The sequence below is a fragment of the Nicotiana sylvestris genome, chromosome 10, assembly GCF_000393655.2.
Source record: "Nicotiana sylvestris chromosome 10, ASM39365v2, whole genome shotgun sequence".
NCBI lineage: Eukaryota > Viridiplantae > Streptophyta > Magnoliopsida > Solanales > Solanaceae > Nicotiana > Nicotiana sylvestris.
The window spans coordinates 33,087,655-33,095,844 of record NC_091066.1 but is presented as its reverse complement, the minus strand read 5'-3'; the positions used below and the strand labels follow the sequence as shown (position 1 = coordinate 33,095,844).

At 35.1% G+C, this 8,190-nt stretch overlaps 1 long non-coding RNA gene across 1 annotated transcript; it reads right to left on the bottom strand.

Annotated features, from left to right (window-relative positions):
* Positions 1 to 6,031: 6,031 nt before the first annotated feature.
* On the bottom strand, positions 6,032 to 6,612 carry LOC104246046 (uncharacterized). Its single transcript, XR_715879.2, has 2 exons — positions 6,446 to 6,612; positions 6,032 to 6,210 (listed from the first exon to the last, which is right to left on the bottom strand). It is a non-coding gene; the product is annotated as an uncharacterized lncRNA (long non-coding RNA).
* Positions 6,613 to 8,190: the final 1,578 nt, after the last annotated feature.

The window sequence follows — 8,190 nt, the reverse complement described above, 5'->3', positions numbered from 1 at the left end:
CATTAAAAACATTGGTTCCTCCTTCGGGTTCATGGTCTGAGGGGTAGTTTGCATGTTGTTCTGGTTCTGACTATTTTCCATCTGAGTTGAGTGATGTGGAAGAGTATTGAATCATAGAAGGCATTTTTGTATTAGTTCTTAAGGCTTCAATTGCCTTAGTTGGATTTTGTGCACAAGATTTCCCCATCATTACAAATCTTTTAGAGGCGCTGGGAACTGTCAGGTCAATAGGAGAGTCAAGGTGGGATGGGAGAGGCGAGTGGGGGCTCGTAGTTGGTAACTCTCTCAAAGAGATGAGCTCTCTTTCCCCTTACTCAAATCTGAGGCTATCGCCTATTGATTTGACCCAATTCGTGGACCCCATAATATGGCCCTTAGAGAAGTTAGTAGGTATTACTTTTGGGTTAGCGGCATATATGTCTAACTTACCCACTGTTAGTTGTTAACTCTTTTCCTTAGGGCACGTGGTTCTTCAAAGAAGAGTGTGTTTGATTTTGGCGTGTGGGCTTCCTGTGCCCATGTTAGGAGTTGGGTTTGGGCACGTGCTCAGATTTTGGGTTAGTTGATTTAACTTCAGCAGGCCTTAGAGTTTGGTCAATATCTTTTTGACCATCCCATTGCAAAACCTATTCCGTTGGCCCATCTAGGCATGTGGTCTTGGTCCCATTTTCTTTTCTTTGGGTCTGGGCCTTTTTACCCATTAGGATTTCAGCCCCACTCATCGTTGCCCCCCAAGTCTCTAAGGATAGCGAACTTACTTGCCGCGAGCGTTCTAGTGCTGTTCTTCTGTCCATCTGGCTTCTCACCTGTGAGTTCTTCTTTTGGTGGTTTGTATGTTCTTGCTTTCCTTTTGGATCATCTTGGGAACTCCACTGTAATCCAATTGTTGCCTCCATTTAATTGTTGTTCCGCCGCCGTGGATAATTCCGGCCTCCCCGTTTGTTCCAATTTCTATGTAGTTGCGCATTTCTCCGTTGTGTGGCATATCCTTCCGCACCCCTTACATAGTATGCCCTCCCCCTTATATTCGACTTGTTACATGTGTTCTCCAATTACGACGGAGGTTCTAAGAGGTCATCTACGGGAACTTGAATGCAGATCCTTGCATATCTACCTCTGAGAGTGGGAAATGTGCAAGTATCAATCTTCAATAATTTCCCCACTTTTCTTCTCACTCGTTCTAGAATCTTCTTATTGTAGAACTATGTGGGTAACTGGGGCAGCCTGATCCATATAACCGTCGATTGGATCTTAGACTTTTTCGGAACAAAACTAGGCTCCCAATTTCAGACTGAGAGAAAGTGGCCCATAACGAACCATGAGCCTCCGTGTAGGGCCTTTTCCATATTGATTTTTCTTGAAACTTCACAATGAAGAAGTCCCAGCCCAAGTCAATGATTGTTAGGTGCTCACTGGGGCACCATAGTTGTTGTAACTTAGGTTTGAGAAGCTGATAGGGAATTTTCTTCCCAAAAATCTTGATGATTACTGAGAAACTCCACGGATGGTAGATTCTCAATTTATGGTCATGGGATAGGATGATTTCCTCCGTATTATCATCATCATCATCTTCCAATGGGGCTTTCAGGGTTTCCTCCACTTTGTGGTAATTTGTTAGGTAGACGCTTGACCTTGTCAAGTGGTTGTCTTCCAGAACTTTTTTTGAAGGGGTCCTTCATTGAAGGAGCTTCGATATCCATTAGAGCTACCGTGGAATCCGATGGATCGGAAGGTTTACGTAGTGGTGAGGGGAGTGGGTCCTGAGTAGGGGGTGGAAATAATTGAAGAGAGAAGTTAGAGTCTCTCTCTCTCCTCTAAAATAGAGATACTCGGTCAGCAAAATGTACTTCTTATGATTTAACGGGAATAACAAAAAAAATAATTTAATAGGAACCCGAATTTGGATCTAGTTTCTTCTTTTTAGTATATTTTTAATATTTGGTGTAATTTTTAAAAATGTAGCTTCAGCTATTTTTGATTTATTTCTGACATAGCAAGAATTTTGCTTTTATATAGGGTAATTTCTTTTTAACAAGGTAGAGTCTATTTGTGGACATCTCAACCATTTCAATAGGTACATGTTACCTCACTAGCATATTTATTAAATGATTTTATAAATAATTGAAAAGAAAACTCCTAATGTTATTTGTCTTGTTACAATAAACTCTAACATCTCATGATTTTCATCCATTTTAATAATTTATGTAGTTATGTCACATATTTGGTGCTTTAACATGTCATTTTAATAGATTATTAATTTTCGATTCAATATTTCCTTTGTAGTAGGTATTTCAGTTTAATCACTTGGATAGATAATTTACAAAGTAATATTTAACAACTATAGTTTTTCACTTGGACAAATTCAATTATCAGCACTGCGTCATTCGCTTGTTTAGCGGGTCTTTTCCCTTTTAGAAAGCTAGTATATCGATGCTAAACTCTGATTTCTTTTCTTCAGTCGTTGTCACCAAGGTTTGTAATGAGATGCATAGGACTTTACGTTTAATCAGGGGTCTCTGGATCGACATTTAAAATTAAAAAAACCTGGTTAAGAGCGTTCCCCCCTTCATTGGATCATACCCGACATGGTGAGAAACGAAGAAAAAATTCAATATGGTTTCCAAAAAGCATTATGTTTAAAATCTTTTGTTTAGTCAGCTTCAAATGCCGCAGAATAACTTGCTTTCATTAGTTGAAATAAATTGAATTCCAGTCTTACTTAATATGTAAAAAAATATAGTATATATGCAACATATTAGAGGAGGACAAGTCGCGAAACTTTATATATGGGATTACAGTCATTGGGCAGAAACGAAATTAATAATGCCATTGCAATGGCTAATGCACAACACTAATGGATGTTCGAATGACAGGGGAGGACTCTGAAGTAAGAGAGATAGGATGAACAACGTCGATAATAGTGACAATTGATAAAGGAAAAGGGAAGCACAAGTATTCCCTTTGCAATGGACCAATAATTTATATTGTACATGTTAAAGATTTTTCCGAAAAAGAAAGGCTGAATCCAGACTTCCTTAATGATTCCAGCACCAAGTACATGAAAATGGCGATGGGGATCAGGCTATGTCACCAAAAACAAATATAAATGTTTAGCAGCAAGTCATTGCAAAAGTAAGAAACTATTTCGCGATGGACATCAACATGCAATTATGGGCAAGGGCACTCTGGATTTTCTACCAAAAGACCATAAACGTTAGTGTTTTTACTAATAGAAAGTAAGATTATATTCAGTATACGAACTTTTTTTTTTTACCTCAGGAGTAAGATTGCCCGCATAAACAGTAATATACTATGGGTTATTCTCATAAGCATCACTGTTTGCTGCCTCTTTACCCTCTTCTGAAATACCAAAAAGACAATAAACAAATGAACTTTATTTTACAGTTGAATAAAATAAAATCAAGGCGTTAAACCAAAATTCATTAAGAAGGGAACGAGTCCAAGACATGGGCGGACCTAGAGCATTGAATATGGGTTCCCGCGAACTCAGTAATTCTTGCGTAGACCTTGTATTTATATTAAGAAATTCACTAAGTATTTATAAATATCTAACTGTAAACCCAGTTATTATTGCATATTAATTTAAAATTATGGTAGGAACCCGCAAACTTTAAATCCTGGATCCGCATCTGGTCCAAGATTGCGAACTCATAATTGCCTATCCTGGAGATAAGGTTCTCTTGGATAGTTTTCTTTACCAAATTGGCACTATAATTTATGGTTCACAAAAATATCACACACACCTGAGGATCCATTTGTTAATTCCACAACATTTATGGCATATGAACTCTGCCTATCATCATTCGCATTAGCACTTTTTGTAGCCTAATTATATTGTATCTGTTTACGACCAAACTATTTCCTTCAAAGTAAGTGAGAAATAAAAAGGAAGCAGTCAACCGTTTAAAAAGGGAGCAAGTTTAAATCCACATTAGTACAAATGTTTAATAATGACCACAAAGAAATTAAAGGACCTTGTTCCTCTTCAATCTTTATCTGTTAATAGCATTTGAGCACCTCGAAGAGAAACAATACAACATGATTAAGTATTAATGCCAAAAAAGATAAATGTGAAGATTTATTGAAGTTCAACTTTAAACAAAGTCAGTTTGATCACTCATTATTCATTAGAAAAACTACTGAAGGAGTTACTATAATTTTGATATATGTAGATGACATGTTAATTACATGAGACAGTCTACAACAGATTGAGAAGACCAAATCCTCACTGCAAAAACGCCTTCAAAATGAAAGACATGGGGGAATTAAATTATTGACTAGGTATTGAGTTTGCTAGATTTAATCAGGGGATCATTATGCATTAAAGAAAGTATGCTTTGGAACTAATTTCAGAAGTTGGGCCCAATCCAACAATAACTCCTATTGATATCAGTGTCAAACTAACTTCCAAACAGTATGATGACTGTGTTGGAAAGACAAAACTCTCAGAAAAAAAGGACCCATTAGCTGATCAAACTTCCTATGAGAGATTGATAGAAAAACTTCTATATTTAATTGTAACTAGGCCAGATATAGCATTTGGAGTTCAAACACTCAGTCAATTCCTTCAACAACCTAATAGATCACATATGGAGGCTGCCTTGAGGATTTTAAAATATATTAAAACAAGCCAGGGCAAGAGATTTTGTTATCTAGTACACAAAATAATACAATTAGTGCATTCTATGATGCAGGTTGAGCTGCATGCCCTTTGACCAGAAAATAAGTCACAAGCTCCTTAATCAAGGTGGGTGACTCCTTGGTCTCTTGGAAGTCTAAGAAACAAACTACTATATCTCGGAGTTCTGCAGAAGCTGAATATAAAAGTCTAGCAACAACAGTAGCTGAGCTAATTTGGCTTTATGGTTTGCTAAAAGAAGTTGATACACGGATCGAATTACCTATTGATATCTACAGTAGAGTTATCAATACGGGCTATCGCAACCCAGCTTAACCCAGCCCACGTGGGCTTTGGCATTTGACGGGTCGGGTCGGTTCACTATTTCAATGGGTCTTAAAATGGTCAGCCCAACCCAGCCCTATATATTAACAAGTCAAAAAGTATGCTTGTTGGATAAAAAGTTTTTGCAAAACTTAATAATTTTGATATTGTTTTAATAGATTACAATAAAATACAAAAAAGGAGGACAATATTTCATTTATTAAAAGTCAATACTCAAAACAAACTACTCACAAATATTTTCAAGGTGCTCATGGCATATCCAACACCAACAGATCATCGTCATCAAGCACATTTGAATCTTCTTGTGAAACAAAGATGTCTTAATATCTTTATTTTTATCTAAATATATAATTATATGCAATATTAATTAGTTAAATATTAAGAAATAACTAAAATTTTAAGAACAAAAAATATTTATATTCGTATAAAAATATTCCTAGTCTTGTTATTTTTAGTTCCCTATTTTTTTAAAATACTTTTAATTAAATATGTTTTTAAGCCCACAGGCCGACTCAGCCTAGCCCAACCTCAGTCAAGCCTCATGGGACACGGGCTTACTTGGGTCGGGCTTAAAAGTATCGTTTTTAAATGGCATCTAAAAATCTTAGTCCAACCCTATTAAATCATGGGATGGGTTAGGTCGGCCCAGCGTGCCAAGCCCATATTGACAGCTCTAATCTACAGTGACAGCAAAACATCTATACAAATAGCTGCAAATCCAGTTTATCACGAAAGAACCAAGCATATTGAAATCGACTGTCATATTATGAGAGAAAAAAATTCAACAGGGACTAGTTACTACCAAATACATTGCAACAACATATCAATTTGTTGATATTCTCACAAAAGGGACTAATCAAAGTGCAGCATGAGTATTTAAAATCCAAGCTAGGTGTGTTCAAATTTTTTCACCACCTAGCTTGTGGGGCATTAATGTTAAATAATGTGAGGGTATAAAAGTCTTTGTATAGAGTAGTTGTTAATTAGCCGTTAATTACTGTTAGGAGTTAATTAAGTTGTTAGAAATACAGTGTTGAATAAAGTGTATAAAGTAAGTGGAGTTCTTGTATTCTGTAAGTTTTTGAGTAATGAAAATTGGTATACATTTCCTACGTCTCTCTCTATCTCTCACCGAGTGTGTCTTCTTCTTCCTTATAAAGCAAGCTCCAACCATAGCTATACAGCCACTGGTGTTTGCCCAATTAACTTTTATGAGTTGCCCAAACCTGTAAATGACATAATAAGAGTCTAAAACAATACCCAGGCCAACAGAGTAGCAAACAAGTCCTACTTACAGATGTCTCCCATTAAGAGAGATTATCACCTGTCCAGCTGATTTACGATCAGAATAATGAACAAAATTATAGGAAATATGGCCCAGGAAACACAAGAAAAGAGGAGACTCAAAGAAATTATACAGACGCCACATGAAAATTACGTAATCGGCACAAGAAGAAGTACCTTTTCCTTCCTTGCAAGCTTGTTTGCCTCACCGAGACGAGTACTCGGAAAAACTTCTCGACTTTTGGGTGAATGCATTTTCTCACAAGTAAAAGAAATTAGTTTAAACCACACAGTTCAGTTGTTTCTTCACTTTGAACAGGCGATATAGGGTTTTTAGTTGGGGAAAAAAGAGAAAATGCCCAAAATAATCCGGTATCTTTGGCTTCGGCTCAAAATAATCCTATAGTCCACATTCTTTAATAAAGCGATGCACTTTTAGTTCGAAAATAAGATTTTCAAATAAACCACTTTTTCGGAATTTTTTGTTTCACACTTACAAAGCTACAATATCTTTTTCAAGTAAAATATATGTCCAAACATAATTTCAAATTTTAAATATTATTTTTTTACTTAACTCCAAGTACTACTTTTTTTCAAAAATTATAATTTTTATGTCCAAACACCTGCGAAGGTTCCACTTGTAAGAATTTTACCATGTGAGAAAAAGGATTTTTACCGTAGAATCGACCCTAGGCAACATTAAGACAGTTTTGTCGTGGTTAAAAAGTAAAAACTAGAAAAAGATCGTCTTGATTAGGGCCAACCTTACTGATATCTTGATCGCCAACTTCTATCAAGTCTAACATTAATACTTTTTACTTGTAACTATTATATACTTTTCACACAAAATATTAATTCAAAATATATTTTTATTAAATTATTTTTGTTTATTAATTTATCTCAATTTATTACTATTTTTACTTTTATCATATACTTTCTCTCCATATTTATTAAGGTAGGATAAAATTTTAAACAGAGGAATCAATGCTCTCTTATTTTTCTAAAAAAGAAGTATTTTAAAACAATTATTTTTAGTAAACATGACAAGCAAAATAGAGCATAAATAGTATAATATAATTTATTTTCTTGTCTCCTGAGGTAGATGGGAGAAATCACTAATATATATATATAAATTTTGGTCTCTAAAATTTAGACCAACTTCATTGATCATATGATCGCAATCTTGGATCCACATAATTATATATTATAATTCTCTATTCATATATCTTTTGCATTTATGTGCTTAATCATCTTTGTTGATCACTATACTTAAAACTTTTTGTATTATGACAATTTCTGCTTTAGCCTTGGTCAAACTATTTAAGATTCATTTTTGCCTTTTGTAGTTCACAACCATCGATGTTGGTACGTGGACATGCCTAACTTAAACTCTATAGATAAAGTGTTGGGAATGAAAGTCGTAAAGTAAAATTATCACGTCCCAAAATACTTCTCAAGTCGTAATTGGCACCCAACTAACATCACCCGAACCAATTTTTCATACACTTAACCATTCATTCTCATCATTTAACAAGTTAAATGAGCATCCCGAACAATCTATTAATTAATTATAGAAGTAAGTAATAAATCCAACAATTAAAATTGCAGCTCAAATCACACACTAGATCATGGAGCATTTAAAAGAATAACAAAAGATATTATATGAATAAATAATAAAAACTCTTTTGGCAGCCTCCACAAACAATGCGGTGGCCAACCTCAATAACTGAATCAACTCTAGCAAACTTGTAAGCGACTAGTTTCTTCTTTACCAATAGAATCTCCATGGACATGCAAGTAATGAGTGAGTTATACGTGAATATAACCCAATAAAATCCTCGATCGGCCACTCTAAACACCTTTGGAATAAGTGTTAGAAAATATAAGCACATAGGAGCGTAGAAATTATATCACCATATAAT